An 18380-nucleotide genomic window follows, 5' to 3' on the forward strand; every position below is an offset into this window, starting at 1 on the left:
TTGGGTTTGTTTGTGAGGATGAACTGGGTCAGTACCTTCCTGGCAGATGAAGTAAAAGTAGACACGGTTCCTACCTACAAGGAGTTTACAATTTAATGGGGTTTGGGTTGAATGCTTTCATGAAAATTAATGTACTCTGAAGAGATTGGTAATACCCAGAGGTTGGGTATTACTGAAGAATTTATTGTTGTTTGCAGTGTTGAGGATGGAGCCCAAGGCCTTCTGCATGCTAGACAACTGCTCCACCACTAAGTTACATCCCCAACTAGAAGGAATATCTAATAACTAGGGAGAGTTGAATGTAGTAAGCATAACTATTTTGGGAGAAATGGAATGTGTGTTATAAGCATTTGGATGGCTTCTTTGCATTCACTGATTCTGGGAAGAGAAAAGAACTCTAGGAGAATACATGGCCCCTGTAACACCTAAGCACAGGCTGGAAGCAGTACTGTGGATTGAAGACCCATGTTGGGGCATATTCCCTCATTTAAAAATATGGAAATGGGCTTGGGACCTTTAAGAGTAGGGGCCTTGGGGCTGGGGATTTAGCTCAGTGGTAGAGCGCTTGCCTAGCAAGTACAAGGCCCTGGGTTCGATTCTCAGCTTCAAAAAAAAAAAAAAAAGAGTAGGGGCCTTGTGGGAGGTAACAGGATCATGATCATCCTGAGAGGGGACTAACGCTGGCTGATCTTAGGGGATGAATTGCATCTCCCAGGAGTAGGTAAGTTTCTATGAAAGTGAGTGAGGAAGGGCTGGAGAGATGGCTCAGTGGTGAAAAGCACTTACTATTCTTAGAGAGGGCCCAGGTTTGGTTCCCAGCACCCACATGGAAACTCACAACTGACAGTAACTCCTATTGCAAGAGGATTTAATGCCATCTTCTGACCTGCACAGCCTTCTGCACACATGTGGTGCACATATAAACACTCAGGGTCACACACAAACACATTAAGCAATCAATCAATCAACCAACAAATAAAGTAAGCTAGTCTTTCACTCTTTACTTTTATATTATACACACACACACACACACACACACACACACACACACACACACGGTAACACAACCCTCTTCAGATTCTGTAACTATGTTATTGGGCATTCTGGTTACCAGTGTCACAGGCCAAATAAACTTTTTTTATCTTTATCTTCCTTTAGTATTTTCCATGCAGAGAATGGGAGCTGCATTGTTCCGGATTGCTAGATGAAGAAAGAGCACAGCTTTCCTTATGTAGTTTCAGATCCAGCACCAGGAAAAAGAAAGTCGTAGAGAGAAAACGCTGCCCATCCCCCAGTAGTCTCCTTGGTTTCCTGAGTTGAAACCACGGTGTAAAATGACTGTCATCGTGTCAATGACAAATGACACACACGGCAGGGACTGGCAGGATATTGTGTTCATTGGAGGGGCCTCTAATCTCTCAGTATTCTCGGGGGACCCCACAGGAGAATTGCAAACAGATTCTCATAACTCATGAAGAATCTTCCCTGCTCGATGTTGAAGTGAGAACAACGTCACTTAGCGCCATGCCTGGCCCAAAGCAGGCATTCTATAAATGTTTATGGATGGATGAATAAATTAACTTGACTGGAAAGAATATGTGGGTTTCAGAGCCACTGTGGGTCTGAAAACACAGGGAACAGATTTGAGATATGTAGTCTCTGGTGACATTAGCGGTAGAATAGTTACCAACTGGCAATGCTCCTCAGATTATTGCTTGTCTTCTTGGTCATGGCACATGGCAGTCTTCTGAGGGATGGTGATGGCAGCCTTCTGAGGCACGGTGGTGGCTAATATTCCCTTTCTGGGATTGTGTGCACCCAGAAGACCCCAGAATTACTCCAAGGCTCCAGTTTCCAAAAAGAAGCAATAAGACTTTTTTAATTGGAACACAGTAAGGATAAAGATACATTCTCTAAGTACTCAAAGCTACTTTTACCAACAAGCTGCGGAGCAATATAAACCGATTACATAAACAGAATTAGCTGTCCTGGATCCTTTGAAGTTATTTTTAACTTCGTAGGTACAGTCTTTACAGGCCTTGCCACTCTATTCTGCTTTGGGTTCTTGTTTAGGCATCCTGTGAAATTTAATTTCATTTCCTGGCTAATTCTTTCCAGTAAATTCATCTCATGCATTTTTCATGATGTACTGGTATAAAAATGTGCTTTTATTACATTTGGTTATCAGTTTTTATCACTTGCTCTATTACTAGACATGATCACAGGTTTAAAAAAATCAATAATTTGGGGGACTAGTGAGATGGCTCAGTGGGTAAAGGTCCTTGCCACCAAATCTGAGGCCCCGAGTCTGACCCCCTAGGATCCACATAGTAGGGCAGAACTGACCACTTAGATACTGTCTGATGTTCTCATGCATGCCATGCAATGTTCATACCCACAGATATATACACAAAGCAAACAAATACATGTCATTTTCTTAAATCAAGAATTTAGGATGTTTAAATCCATGTATATTTGATATAAGAACAGAAATCATATTTACTATGTATAATGTATCTTGCCATTTAGGAAAAAAATATTAATTTTTCCCTCTTATTCAAGACTCCCAAAAGCAATAGAAATAATTCCTGATTTATTAGAATATCTTAATTCAATAAGTTATAGTATATAACATATATTAAGTGACAGTTATGAAATATCTTGAATGTTACCAAGAGCTACTCTCAACTTAATCAAATCTTAGTCAGGGTTTCAATCCCTGTGATGAAACATGACCAAAGCAAGTTGGAGAGGAAAGAGTTTATTCGGCTTGCTCGTCCACATCACCGTACATCATCAAAGGAAGTCAAGACAGTCACTCAACAGGACAGGAACTTGCGGTCAGGAGCTGATGCAGAGGCCATGGAGGGGTGCTGCTTACTGGCTTGCTCAGGCTTTCTTATAGAACCCAGGACCACCTGCCCAGGGCTGGCACCACCCACAGCTACACTACATCATCACTACAACATCAATCACTAAGAGAATGCCCTACTGGCCTGCCTACAGCCTAATCTGTGGAGACATTTTCTCAACTGAGGCTCCCTCCTCTCCAGTAACTCTAACTTGTGTCAAGCTGACATAAAACTACCTAGCACAGCCAATCAATATGAGAAAATGGACACAGATTGGGGAAATGATGGCTTTCTGAATACATCACAATTTTCCTCAAGAGGAATAAAATCTGGAACTATACCAACTCCATAAATATTAAAAGGAAAGTTACTGTGCTAAAACCTTGTCTTTGGACCTCAGTCTGTGGACCTCAGTTTTCTCATTAACAAAATGAAAAAGTTGAACAAAGGTGATGCCTAAAGTGTCTTCCAGATCCAAGTTCTAGGGTAGTATCTGAAGAGGCATTTTGTATGTGCCTTCCACAGTTTTTCTGCAAGTTCAATATTTAAATGTTAAGATAGGAATATTACCAGTTGAGTGGCCCGCACCTTTAATCCCAGCACTCAGGAGGCAGACAGGCAGGCAGAGCTCTATGAATTTAAGGTCAGCCTGATTTATATAGAGTTCCATGTCAGCCAGGGCTATGTAGTGAGATCTTGGAGAGAGGGAGAGAGAGAGAGAGACAGAGACAGAGAGAGACAGAGATATAGAGACAGAGACAGAGAGAGACAGAGAGATGAGAGATAGGCAGAGAGACAGATAGACAGAAATGAGACAGAGACAGACAGAATAGATATATATGTAGTAGAAACTGTAAACCTTCTCTACAAGGAATATGAAGCCTACTGATACCTTTCTCTAAAATTCTCCTTTTACAGCATGTAGTTTTGAGTTACTATAAACCATAGATTAGTACTAACAAAGAATGAAATCAAATGAGTTTACAACGCTGAAGTTCCAGAGTATTAAGTATTTGTTACTCTTTATACTGTTCATAAGAGCAAGATAAAGCACAGTGCACAGAATGATGGCTTCATTAGCCCTCAAATAAGATGTTCCACTGAAGCAAGTCAACACTATTATTTCCCAAGTAGCTGTGTGAGTTATCCATGATCTGCCCATGTACATGTGTATGTGTGTGTACATATAGACTAACAGCTATTTTCAATCATTACAGTAGAAACACAGAAAGTATTCTGAAGATTTGGTGTCAACCAAACTACCAATAAATGTTTTCTTATTTAGTGTACAGTGATGTACAGTTTTAAAAATCAATAATTCACTTCGGTTTTGTTAATGTTTTAAAAGTGTTGATATACTTCTCATTGCTGGTTCAAATTGATATTAGGTACATGGGCATTTTAAAATGTTTTAATCAAGTATATATTTTATTCTATTCCAGGAAAAATATAATAAACACTATTGTATTTCAATTTATACATTAAGGTAAAGCTTAAGTTAAATAGTGGATTGGCTGAAAATCAGCATGTAGGAATAGCAAATTCTCTTGAAGATGATAGGACAATGAACCAAGTTTCATTGGAATGGGTAAAACTTACATTGTTTGTGAAAATGAACAGGACTGTCTACCTGTCTATAGCATCTTGTAAGGTTCATTTTCAAGCCTGTTACAGAAGTAACTACTAATATTGCCCCTAACTCATCAGAAATATAATCCTGACTTCTAGCTCGGCAAAGAAAGCTATTATCCAATTTCAACTCTCAGACCTGTTTATTGATCCTATAATTGTGGACATTATTTTAAATGATGTTTGTTTAAAGACATATATATGATATATTGCTTGAAGACTATGGATTTAGGCATTATTGTCAGACACAGTACAGTTACTTATCAAGCTTTGTAGTATTTATAGACTGACGCTCCACAGTTTTGTGCATCATTCACTGTATAGAAACAACATATAAGAATTCTCCACAATGTCAGAGGGTAGGAGTACAGCACAGTGATAGCCATAGTCCTGGACTTAGTCCCCAGCACTATAAACAAAATCAAACAAAAATATCCTGTGAAGCTATTGCATTTAAAGCAATAAATAATATAAACTTATTTTGGTTAGTTGTTACAAACAAAAATATAATAAAATGAAAACTATCTGATACACACACACACACACACATACATCCTACAATGCCATTATACTGTATTGTGTTTTGCAATAATACATTCCAAAATTCCATATATTCTTTGAACATACTGTAAAAAGAACGAATAATAGCATAGGCTCATGAAGATCCATATTGCAATAAAATTGAGGATGTTTTTATATGGCACAAGTCTAACAATGAAAAAAACCACAGACCAACAGAAATCCATTGACTCCTCAAGAAGAGTATTTTCCACCTGAAACTGTTACTTGGAAATATTTCCCTCTGTCTACCCCCAAACATTCATAAATAAAAAGTGGGAAGATCCTGCTGAGGAGAAATAAAGGGCGACTAAGATGGCCATTGCAACACTGAGCATAAGAGCCTTCCCTTTCTGCCTCATCACCTCCACATCGATAATATGGAAAAGTCTCAGTGATGTCACTATTTGAGGTAGAAGATGCTATACTACTGAGGAACTGAGTTGCTACAAGATATTTCCATTAGAGGAGAAGGAGGACCACCCTTGAAAAATGCATTTAGCTAAGTGATAATGAGTCAAGTTCAGAGCAGCACAGAAATCAATGGAAACCTACACTGGGCCCAAGACATGTGACCTGTGAAGTCCAGCAGAGTTTCTAATCCTACACATGGGAGAACTTGGACAGGCACTGCCAATGACAGAAGGAGACTGGGCTTCAGAAAATCACCCCTGTGAAGAACACGCTTGACTAATGTCAACCTCTAGGACTGTTCCTGCTACAGCAGAGTATTGGGCACAAAGTTCAATGGTTAGTGTAGTGATAAATTAACAGGCTCCCAAGTCAAAGACTAAATTCAAGAAACCATATCCCAAGAGTCCAATAAACTAGTAGAAAAGCACTGAGTTGTGGAAGCAATAGACATGCCATATGATAGAAAATAACCAAACACATTTAGCCAGGAAAGGCATTCTCATAGCCTTCTTGCATAAAGGTTTCAGCGGTACTTTTTCAGTGGAGGAACGGGTAGTTTGTATTAGTTACTTCTGCATTGTTGTGGCCTGCTGGAAACAATGAAAAGGAGGAAGAAGCTATTCAGGGCCATGGTTTGAGGGTACAGTCCATCAGAGTGGAGAAGGCATACCAGTAGAAGCTTGAGGCAGCTGATCACATTGCATCACAATCAGGAAACAGAGAGACATGAATGCTGGTGTTCAGTTCACTTAATCCTTTTCCCCTTTTTATTCAGCCCAGGGCCCCAGCCCATGAGATGGTGCTGCCCACATTCAGGGTGAGTCCTCCTCATTTAAACCTCTTAGGAAATTCTCTCAGAGAAAAACCTACATGTATGTCTACTAGGTGACCCCAAATTCAACCAAGTGGAAAATGAAAATTGACAATCATATAACTAAAACTATTCTTCTTACGTAAGAATTATCTAACATGTGCATGCAAACTTCATCTCCTTCAGGGCCTTAAGCACCAAAGCTTGCATCATTATAGGCTGCATATATCATTCATTTCCTCTTATCCCTTCTTCTTTTCTATTTATTTATTTGTTAGTTTTAGAACAACCTGGCCTAGAATTTACTATACAGCTGAAAGCATATTTTTGACTTAGAGAAAACTCTTAGAACAAAATGGCTGCAAATTACTAAGGAAATATTTAAATGGTTGCAGTTTGGTTAGTAAAGTATAAAGTTGACTATATTTTGGCTATTTAATAAATTCTGCCTAATTCACTGAATGATGTCGCTTCATTTTTAATCTAATTGTTTCAGTGTTAAGTCATAGGCATAAAGTTCCTTTTCAAAAAATATTTAAGAGAAGTTCTTGCATAAAGCAACCTCCCAGGACTTGCATTCATCACTTAGCAGCTCATATTTGATAGAGAAAATTACTCCCAAAGTGGTCATTTCGAGAGACCATTACCACGGTACACTGGAGTTTTCCTGTCTTCCACTATCCACTCATTTAGATTCCTCACCCACAGCCCTTCAGAAATAGACTGCTCGTTGAAAGGGTCTTACAGAGGAACTTCGTGAAAGTGAGGTTGCCAAGGTAGCACTAACCCAACAGGACTGGGAGTTTTGTAAAGAAGAGATGGTTGGGACACAGACACAAAGGGAGGGTAAAGTGCAGACACAGGAAGAAGCTGGCCATCTGCCAGCCGAGGAGAGGGGCCTCAGGAGAAGACAACCTGGGCAGCTGACACATCTTGAACGTCCAGTCTCTTGACTGTGAGAGAATTCATTTCCGCTTCTGAAGCCACCCCGTTTGTGGTATTTTGTTACCGCAGACCGAACAAACAAGTGTAATCCTGGAGTGGAGGCCATCTAATCTAAGCTACGGAAATGCCCTTTTAGCTACTCCTCACGGTTCAGGGTTCTATGAACGGAATGGCAACTGTAGGAAAGGCAGGCCAGACACGTGCAGTTCAACATAACACAATGTGACAGATTTTGATGACATCAGGTGATAGTTGAGGCATGGCCTTAGACAAAGTAAACCAGGAAGCTCATCGAAAAATTAAACAGTATCACACGGTACATGCAGCAGTGGTATGATGTGAACTAGCCCTGAACTGGGGTGGGAATGAGACTGACAGTATTTAACTTTTCAGATATGTGAGCCATGTAGTGGAGAGGACACGTATAGCAGTGTGATGGGGTAAACAAGAGATAGGTTTAAGAGTTCGTGAAAATATTTAAAATATTTTAAAGATCAATACATGTAGAGTTTGAATAATAGTAAACAACAACAAGACAGAAATCTTTGAATAATACTGAAGACTTCATGGAGGCATAGGCTTTTAATTACACAAAAGAGCATTCAATTAACAATAATATTTACCAATATTCTGCTCAAAATGCTTTTCAAACGCCAAATAATTACCCAATTAAGCCACTGTAAGATAAGCTGTTATTACTGCAGATTTAGTGAAAACGACTAATAATTATTGTTATAACAGTTTCTGTGAAGTAAGACAGTGTTTACTGTGTATAACTAAGCACACCTCACACCATCTTAATGAGGAGGGAGCAGAAGAAACAAAAGGCTGATTGTCTATATGAACTCAGCAGAAGACAGAGTTGCCTAAGAACCAAGAGTCTGAGCCTGTATCCAGAGAATTAAATATGCAAAGCAGAGATCAAAATTGGCAGAAGGCTATTTATGAATATTGTCGATACTGAATATCACAGACTGACAATAGAGAATCTTTGGTCATGCCCTGAACAACATAATTCATCACGCCAGTGCTTGGGGCAGTCATGTCCAAGCAATTTATCATCATCATATCACTCGTTTGAGCACGAGAAGGGGAGAACGCTGATTGTTAACCTCTAGGGAGGCTGGATTTATAGCTGGCGCCCCTCAGAATGCAGCCTGGCTCTGCCCAAAGCAAAATGTTCCTTGCTTCACTTCTGTTTAAGTCACAATCAAAGAGCCAAAGAGCACACGATGCGAGCAAAGCCCAAATCTGATGCTCTGATATCCGAGTAAGATAGTCAGGAAACCATACTTTAAAGGCCCCTTAAGCTGCATAAAAAAATATTAGTCAATGGTAAATATACATGATTCATTTCAAATGCCCTTTGGTGACAAATCAGTTTTGGAAATGCATTCACTGATAACTACATTTGGGAAGGAATGTCTCTTCACAACTCATCCAGGGTCATTCCTCCATGCCGGAAAAGTTAGCAGCATGCAACACACACACACACACACACACACACACACACACACACACACACACACACACACACACACACATTTTTTTCCAAATAAATTTGGGAGCCTTGATTTCCACCCTTTCTGGGTACTGAGTCTGTATGTATTTTTACTTTGACCCTGGCTGTGCTTATAGAATGTTTATAAGCATCTAAATCTGTAGTTCTCAACCTTCCTGATGCTGTGACCCTTCAATATAGTTCTTCATGTTGTGGGGAACCTCAACCATAAAATTATTTTTGTTGCTACTTCATAACTGTAATTTTGCTACTGTTGTGAATCATAATGTAAATATATCTGTGCTGTGGGATGGTCTGTATGTCAAATGTGTTGCTCTGATTGGTCAATAAATAAAACACTGATTGGCCAGTGGCCAGGCAGGAAGTATAGGTGGGACTAACAGAGAGGAGAATTGAGAGAACAGGAAGGCAGAGGGAGACACTGCCAGCTGCCACCATGACAAGCAGCATGCGAAGACGCCGGTAAGCCATGAGCCACGTGGCAAGGTATAGATTTATAGAAATGGATTAATTAAAGATGTAAGAACTTGATAGCTAGAAGCTTGAGCCATTAGGCCAAACAGTTTAAATAATATAAGCGTCTGTGTGTTTATTTTATAAGTGGGCTGTTGGATGGCTGGGGTTTGGTGGGACCCTGAGAGAAAACTCTCAAGCTATATCTCTGTTTTCTGATGGTCTTATGTGACCTCTGTGAAAAGGTTGTTCAACCCCCAAAGGGGTTTCGACCCACAGGTTGAGAATTGCTGATCTATAACTGCTATTCTTTCCACCTTTGTTTAATATCACAAAGCTGACTAGGGCACCGTGGGAAACAGTGGGCCTGCCATCCTCCCAACAGTGAAATGGACATTAGTCACAATAAAAGCCCTGTGTAGCACCTTCCAGGATCTCGGGGTATCTGGTGAATTGGATACAGAAATTCCTGGATGCACAGTGCTCAGACCTCCTGGAGTCTGTAACGCAGACTAGGTGAGGGCGCACTAACACACTAGCAAACTCCCCAATCTCTGAGACTAAAGGCAAGGAGAGTGTATTTGTAGATCACTTCATAGTCTACACTATGTGATGGTTCGTGTGATTGTCAACTTGACAAGAATCTAGAATTGCTTAGAAGACAAGGCTCCGGGCACACTTGTGAGGAATTATCTTGAGTCAATTGGTTGTTGGCAATGCCTGTATGGGATTATTTTGATGAGGTTAACTGAGGTGGGGTGAGTCACCCTACAAGTGTTACCATGACCCTTGTAGGGATGCTGGCTGAATAAGGAGAAAGCTGGCTGAGCACTGGCATTCACCATTTTTTGCTTCCTGACTGTAGCTGCAATGTGACCAGCAACCTCAAGCTCAGCTCCTGCTGCCATGACTGCCTCACCATGGTAGAAAGTCTCCTACGAGCCAGAAGAAACCCAGCTGTCCTTGAGTTTTTTCGAGGGTATCTCATCGCAGCAACCATAAAATCAAGTAATTCTCAGAGGGTAACATGGAGCTCAATTAATCTTTTTCATCTTAATCTTGCTCTGGGAGGGTGTTTCCAGAGGGGAGTAACTGATGGGAAAGTCTGCCCTAAGTATGGGCAGCAGCATCTCATGGGCTAGGATGCTGGACTGGCTAAAACAAAGAAAGGGGAGAGCCAGCTGAGCACTACCAGTATTCATCTTTCTACTTCCTGCTGGTGACCATAACATCACCAGTTATCCCATATTCCTATCCCCATGCCTTCTCTGTCGTGGTTGACTGCACCCTCAAACTGTGAGCCAAAACAACAAAAGGTATCCTCCTTTAAATGGCTCCTTGTCAGGGATTTGGACAAAGAGACAAGAGAAGATGAAACCCACATATTACCACATAGAACTTCTCTTCTGTCTTTCCCCCAACGGGTACTGCTTTTCTAGTCATTATTACCCTGACATCTACTCAGTCTTCAAGCTGGCAAACTGAGACTCATCTTTGATTGTTCCCCCTTTCTTTCACTACCACATTCAATAGCAAATTCAATGGAATCAGGATCTAAAGTACTCAACAAACACACTCATTCCACTCATTCAAGAAATCCGAATCTAATATGCATGCAGCACAGCATTGGCCATGGGGAAACAGCAGTAGAGGCAACAGGCAAAAGACCCAGTCCTTGGCTGGCTGTGGTGGCACATACCTGAAATCCCAACTCATAGAAAACACAGGAAGGAGACTCAAGCTTGAGGCCAGTTTGGGCTACATACTAAAGTACCAAATTTTAGCTGAAGTTTTTTTGGTCCCACCTGGCTCCCACAGCCCCACAGTCCCACTGCTGCTCAGACCCAAGTAAATACACAGAGCCTTATATTAATTAAAACTGCTCAGCCATTAGCTCAGGCTTACAATTGACTAGCTTTTATACTCAAACTCAGCCCATTTCTGTACATCTATATATTGCCATGTGTTTTGTGGCTTTACCTGTGTATCATTACATGTTGCTCCCTAGATGACAGGCTGGCATCTCCTGACAGCCTTTATCTTCCCAGAATTCTCCTTGTCTGCTTTATCCTACCTATACTTCCTGCCTGGCTACTGGCCAATCAGCTTTTTATTAAACCAATGTACAAAATCATTATCCCATAGCATTTCGCCTTTTTTGTTTAATTACAAAGGAAAGTTTTATCTTTAACATAGTAAAATGTTAATATTTTAACAACAGTTATCAAGTAAGAATTACAGTTACAATATCTAGTCTATTTGTATTTGGCAAAATTAAAGAAAATATTTTATCTATCCTATATTTGTGAGTCTAAGGTTTCATATCTAACTTATCTTTTATCACAACCAAGGAAAATTATAATTATTATAACTATCTAGTTTTCAACTACATCAAAGACCTCAGAAGGATACAATATTATCTAAGTAAGCAGGAAGAGCATTGTAAGGAACTTCCAAAAATCTAGAATGACAGAGACAGCTGTCTGCCTGGCATCTCCTCTGCTCTCCTTTCTCTTCTCATCTATCTGTTTAATTTACTACCTGTCTCTAAGTTGCCTTGCCATAGACCAAACGGCTTTATTTATCAACCAATCAGAACAACACATATTCACACCATACAGAAAGACATCCACAGCACCAAACCATCAGGGGCAACATAGGGAGATCCTGTCTCTCTCAGACACACTTCAGTCCTCAAGTACAAGACATTCTCAAAAGAGGGAATAAATAACAGAGTTATAAATATAGTGTGCTGTATGGGATTAGCAATATGCGGAGGGGGGGGGAGAAAGTGAGTATGAAGACAACGAATGCTAAGCAAAATGAGAGCACTGAAGGGTTACAGCGAACATCAGGAAGATGTACTGATTATGACATTGACAACTTTGCTTTCTCTGCCCCCACAGCCACTGACATCACTAGACCTGTCCTCAGCTTGTGTTTGGGTTTCATCAGACCCACCTTGGTGTTAGTCGCCTGTTCCCTGTAGTTAGTACATGGAAAGTCACAGTCCTTTCCAAATGGCACAAATCCCAACATAACCTACTCCCACCCAGATCTCCAACTTCATCTTGAACCAGACACTGAAACCTTCCTGAAGTCCCTAGAATATATCAAATTCTTTCATGCCTCCCCTGCTCTTGTAGGTCCCAGTAAGAGGGACATCTTTAAGTCCTTGTTATCTTCTTACATCAGAATCTAAATTGGTGCGGCATCTCCATCACCAAATCCTAAGTGCACCCTCTGCATCATTATCCACCCCAGCCCCCTACTTACAAGTTGTATCTGTATATTAATTTGCTTGTTGGCTCCTCCACCCCCAAACAGAATATAAACTCAACAATCTGGTGTCTTTATTTGTCTTGCTCTCATTATAGTCCCTGTGACTATTCAGGCGCAGAGTACATATTTATTGATTGAATAAAGTAACCCTTCCTGACCACCTTGTAATTTCAACACCAGATGTGACCAAAATATCATTAACTAAAAGCAGTATCTTATTTTCATAAATCCATAGATTATTAGGTTGAGCCAAGACTTAGAGATCAATGACCTCTATGTGCTTAGGAAAGCTAAGTAACTTCTCCAAAGCTCTGTGACTGCAGAGCTGGAACCAGACAGATTCATGATACGTCTGAGTTGTTCATACCAGCAGCCACTTTCTCTCTCTTAAAATAGGATGATTTTATTTTTCATTTTTGGGGGTTGGACAAAGGGCTTTGTGCATGCTAGGCAAGCACTGTGCCACTGAGATTCAGTCCCTTTTGAATTTTCTATTTTGACACAGGTTCTTACTTAGTAGCCCAAGCTGGCTTGGGACTTGAAATCCTCCCACCTTAGCCTCCTGAGTAGCTTGTGCAGGTATATTCCCCCAGACTAGGCCAACAAAAATGATTCTTATGCTGTATTCCGGATCATGACCTTAGTCCCTGTTGGAGGTGGGACAAGTCTACAATAGACAAGGTGGAGACAGTCTTGGGGAGAGCATAGACTTCAGAGTCAGAAAAACAGACCCCCTCCTAACGCTTCCCGGTAGTGTGGCTTGAACATTCTGTACCTCATCTTGCTCATTTGTACTGTGAAGCTACCTGGCAAGGCTGTGTGATGAAATAGAATGTAGACTTCAGGTACCATCCCTGACAGCTAACTTTCACTAAATGTCAAAAAAAAAAAAAAAAAAAAAAAGTACTTGGTCATCCAGAATCTAGGAATAGAAATAAAAAAAATCCATTTGTTTTTTTAATCCAAAACTACATATGTTTTCATGACTTTGATAATTCTAAAGCAACATCTAGCCTCCACAAATGAAAAACATAATTTCATTAAGACACACGGTGAAGCTGGAGTTCAAATTATCTTTTTGAAAATTGTTATCTGACCCATCAACAGTCAGAAATGATCAGAAGTTTCTTTTCAGTGTGCACTGTAGTTTCCTCCCTCCCTCCCTCCCTCCCTCCCTCCCTCCCTCCCTCCCTTCCTCCTTCCCTCCCTCCCTCCCTCCCTCCCTCCCTCCTTCCCTCCTTCCCTCCCTTTCTTCCTTCCTTTCTTTATTTTTCTTCCTTCCTCATTTCTTTTTCTTTGAAGGGCATTGGTTATTTCTAGAATGGTACCGGGCCTCAAGGATAACTATTGGACATCCTCTCTGTCTATGTAAACTATAAAGGACTGTGCCAAGTGGGTGTTCAGTCCTGGGATTCTTCTTACAGAGTTTCCTCCTCTGTAGCAAGGAATAAAGGGAACTTAAGGACAGGGATTCGGCGCTTGTCAATCTCCTCTTTGTGGTGTAGATTTGAAGATGCCCGTCCTCACTGGCAGGTATCACTATACCCAGGCATCTTTATAGCCATCACTCAATATCAGGGCTGTATAAACTTTTCTAAGAGATCTAAGGAGACTCACATAAGTGCTAGAATACATGTACAAGATGGTAAGGGCTCCAGACTGACGGTTCTGAAGCCAAAGCTTGTTAAAGAAACTCGTGCAAGGAACAGACGCCTCCACCTTCCATTTCCCCCTCCCTCCCCGCACAGCGGGCCCCAACCGGTCCCCAGAGCTCAGCAGTCAAGCTGAGCAGAGCAAGCAAAGCGCAGGACCCGCCCAGGATCGCCAGCTTACAAGTTAGACTTTGGGAGACTAGAAACTTGGGGGAGATCAGCGCCCTCTGAGCCCGGGCCAGCTCCCCAAGGCCCGGGCTCCTTAAGCCAGGCCCCCTAGTCCTTGCAACCTCTCAGGAGAGCTTCAGAGAAAAGTGGCGGGGCCACAGAGCAGCTTTCCTTGCCCACTGGGGCTCCACGTGTCTCCTTGCAGATGATCCCCGAGTTCCAGGCCTTGGTCCCCACCTTTCCTACCGGGCCCACAGCTCCTGCACCAGCTCTGGGGCGTCCTTCCTCCTGCCGTGCGCCGCCGCTTGCTCCCCTGGGAACTTGAGCTAGGTCCGCTTCCCCTCCCCTTTAGTTGTGCCCCCCCACTCCAACTTTATCTTTTCCCCGCCCACTGACCCTAAGTCACGCCCCATTCCAGCCCAAAGCCACACCCAGCGAGCTCACGCTGCGGGGAGACCACACCCATTAGATTGCCGCTTTGCCAGGCCAGCATTTAGGCCTAGGCTGGGCTCCTACCAGCTGGAGGGCCTGCTAAAGTGCAAGCCTCAGGCTTGCAGCTAAGGAGCTGCTCTGAAGGGCTGGGCAAGGAGCCCACCTACTCCACACCCTAACCGTCCCATTGCTCTTTAGCTTGGATGACGTTAGATCCCCAAGGGGAAAGGAGGCAGCAGGATTTTCTCCAGGTCTCAGTTCTCCATAGAACAGCCTGGAAAGTTGGGACTCCTTGAGTAACTTTTTCTGTGTCCTCCAAGACTACAAGTCAGAGCACTGAGCACGGTCACCTGGGTGTCACACTGCACTTCTGGATGCCCCTGCTTAACAGAGAGCCCTGGCTTTGTATTCCTTAACGGGTTTTTGTTTTTCGTTACCCTGGACTTGCTTGCTGCCTTTAAAATTAGAGTGCTACTCTAGAGCACTTGAAGCAGGCCTGGTACTTGATATCAGTGAAACAGGCTTAGTAAATATGCACACGAGTCTGCAAAACATCGTCCTAGGAGCTGCTGTCAGAATACAGAATAGCACCTTTCTGGATTGAACCACCAGTTCATTTTAATCTGAAGTCCGAGGAAAAGAGGAAGAACCTAGAGAGTCATTTCTAAGGAAGATAGAGGTTTAGGGGGAACAACTGATAGTTGATGGAGCCCCTTCTGGTATGCTTTAAAAACAGTGTGTTTTGTGCTGAATTTTTAAACACAGGTTTTCATTTGTTTAAAAATTGTTCCATTTTATTTATTTGTTTGTGTGAGTGAAAACTGTATTCCTCAGATTTCCTTTCACTGTGTGGGTCCCAGGATGGAGCTCAGGCCATCTGACTGGACGGGCAAGCTGCCTTTGTCTGCTAAGCCATTTTGCAGGCCCTTGTGTTTAATTTTTGAACAACCTACATATGATTTGTTTTCTCTAGTTACAGACAAGAAAACAGACTTAGAGAATAATCTTTAAGTTCAAGGCCAGGAGTAAAATCCAGTTTAGTTGATAGCAACCATGGTATCCTATCTTCATAGCGGCCCCTGATTGGAGGGCAGGAAATACTTATTCAAGTCAGAAGGCACAGAAGAAAAGGTTACACAGTTCTCTTCTCCTTATTTCCTCATTCACTTTTCTTTTTAAGCAGTGTTACAGTATGAGAAGCCCTTGAGAAAAGGATAGTAAGGGGCGATATTGAGAGCAATGTGGCTGGGTAAATCCTAGAAGCAGGGATGAGAATAGACGTGGGGCCTGAGACAGAAATGAATGTAGAGGTAAGGAAGTGCAGAGTACCCTCCTATGAGTACTGGGAGGCTTGAATCTTGCTGGAATGAGTGGGCTCACACTGAGACTGTAGGATGAGTAGATGGACCGAGAGGGTCTTCTGGAGGGATTTCAGGGTGGGCTCCCACTTTTCATTGCTTTCCCTGTAGCCATGAAGCCAAATGTGTACCTGTCAATGGTTGTTAAAGAGAGGCCTAAAGGCTCATTATTTATGTTATATGTTTTATCAGTCTGTGCTGCCAGAGATGAATTTATGCACAAGGTTCATGTTAAAAACGGACTTTGTTTTTTCTTTTGTGGAAGTGACTAAACTCTCTGCTGCCTACATTAAACCCATAGAGCAGTATTCATGATGGACCTCACATGCAGACTTAATTCTGTGACTTTTACTCCTTAAAAGGATAGTACTAAAGCTAAAGAAAAGTGACCATACACTTTATTTATCTTTGAATGAAACAACAACAAAGAAATTTCAAATTAATATGTAAAATATTTACTTATATTAAAACATTCCCCCAGCATAGTTAGACTGCGGATAATAATGAAACAATTTTAGCATGTCGTGTCAAGATATATATTGCTGTCCTGCTGCATATTATAAGTGATTTGTATGCTACTGCTAGCTAGATAACAAATACCATTAGATTTTAAAAATAAATAAAATAGGGGCTGAAGAGATGACTCCCCTATTGTTCTTGCAGAGGACCCCAATTCAGCTTCTAGCACCCATGTTGGACAACTCACAACACCATGTAACTCCAGTTCCAAAGGATCCAGCACCTTTCTCTGGCTTCCTCAGGCAACTATACTCACATTCACAGACCCAAGCCTAGACATATACATGTAATTAAAAGTAACAAAATATTTATTTATTACAATTTCATATTACAGTTTGTATTTACATTATTTCACCCCGCCCCCTTTTAATCCTCCCTACAACTTCTCTCTTGTCTATGGCTGCTGTGAGGGCCAGCTTCTAGCAGCTCAGGGATTGGAGAAGAGCCATGGAGTCTGTGAACTAATCACTCAACTTGACTTCTCTATCTGAGGGAGTAAAGCTTAACTCTCTGGGGCCTGTGAAAAAGGGAAACACACACACACACACACACACACACACACACACACACACACACACACACACACACAAACACATACACACACATCTCCAGCATGTCAGGGTCTCACCTAGGATGCTGATGAATGGCAAGCCTTCATCAAGTCAGAGAAACTGAAAAGGAGATGCAGAGCAGGCAAACAACTAGACAGACAGACACATGAGGACTTTTCTGAGGGCCAAGGCTTAGTTCTTCATTTTAGTATTCTCACTGTTGCTTGTTCTACTGTATTCCTTTTCTGTTCTGTCTTTCTACCCCAATGTTTTCCTTTTGTCTCTCTTGATGTTTTCCTTCTAACTAACTTTATTTTTTCCCTTACAGCTTATATATCCCAGCAAAATCTTTCAAGCAGTATTAAAATTACAATGTGGTTACAATCTATTTTTAAGTGAATGATTACAATAAATACAAGTAAAAAACAACATGTTTTCCATATCCCTTACATGATTAAACATTTTACGTATTACAGGTGGAAAACAACTTGTCCCAAGAACCTACATAGGTTCCTATCCAAGCAACTTGTTATATATTAACAAAGTGTAAGCAAGTAAGATGTTTTTCTTAGCCAGTTCTTTTACTGGCAGGCTGTATTTTGCAGTTACAAAGAAAGGACCAATCGTTTTATATTTATCTTGTAAGGTAATCTTATAAGAAATCTTAAAATAATCACAAATTTAAACTTTTATATCTGAAAAACAGTCAGCCCCACTTTAAATCCTCAGGGTGCATACCCACTCATCAACAGCTTTTATTTATTTTTTTATATTAGAAAGTGAGGGCAGAAATGGGTACAAAGAATTAACCATCACCCTTGATCACCAACCCATCCTAGCAAGAAAGGTACATAAGCCAGAAGTAGCCAGGCTGTCATTGTTCCTGCTCCCTGACCTCAATGAGCTCCTTGCTCAACTATTAAGAGGATGTCTTTATGCTGTTTTCCAAGATTCTTTGCCTCAGAGCTATTAATAAAAACATTTTAACCTAACCTTAATTAACTATTTAAAGCTTTGTTTTAGCTATGATGCGCATTGAAATCTGTAAACATGCCTCTCAACATTAAGATTAACAGAACTTGAGCTAATTTAGCTTCTGGGACACAATTGTTTTTCTTAATCATTAACCTAAGCCATAGTCTATACAGTTCCTCAAGAGAAACTAGCTGTGTGACATTTCCTTGTTCTTATTTTCTATCCTCTGCAGCCCCTGCTTTATCAGGGATGGGAGAAA

The 18380-nt window shown here is 41.3% G+C and overlaps 1 protein-coding gene across 3 annotated transcripts in view; it reads right to left on the minus strand.

The window, feature by feature from the left end:
* Positions 1-14633, minus strand: part of Pter (phosphotriesterase related) — a 64801-nt gene extending 50168 nt beyond the window's left edge. For 2 of the 3 annotated variants that reach the window (XM_006985927.4, XM_076572701.1), the window contains exon 1: positions 14533-14633. The gene's annotated coding sequence lies outside the window, so the exon portion shown is untranslated. Of the gene's footprint in view, positions 1-14523 lie in introns of all 3 variants that reach the window. The other variant, XM_006985928.4, reaches the window with a different exon arrangement.
* Positions 14634-18380: the final 3747 nt, after the last annotated feature.

The sequence above is a fragment of the Peromyscus maniculatus genome, chromosome 5 (genome assembly GCF_049852395.1).
Source record: "Peromyscus maniculatus bairdii isolate BWxNUB_F1_BW_parent chromosome 5, HU_Pman_BW_mat_3.1, whole genome shotgun sequence".
NCBI lineage: Eukaryota > Metazoa > Chordata > Mammalia > Rodentia > Cricetidae > Peromyscus > Peromyscus maniculatus.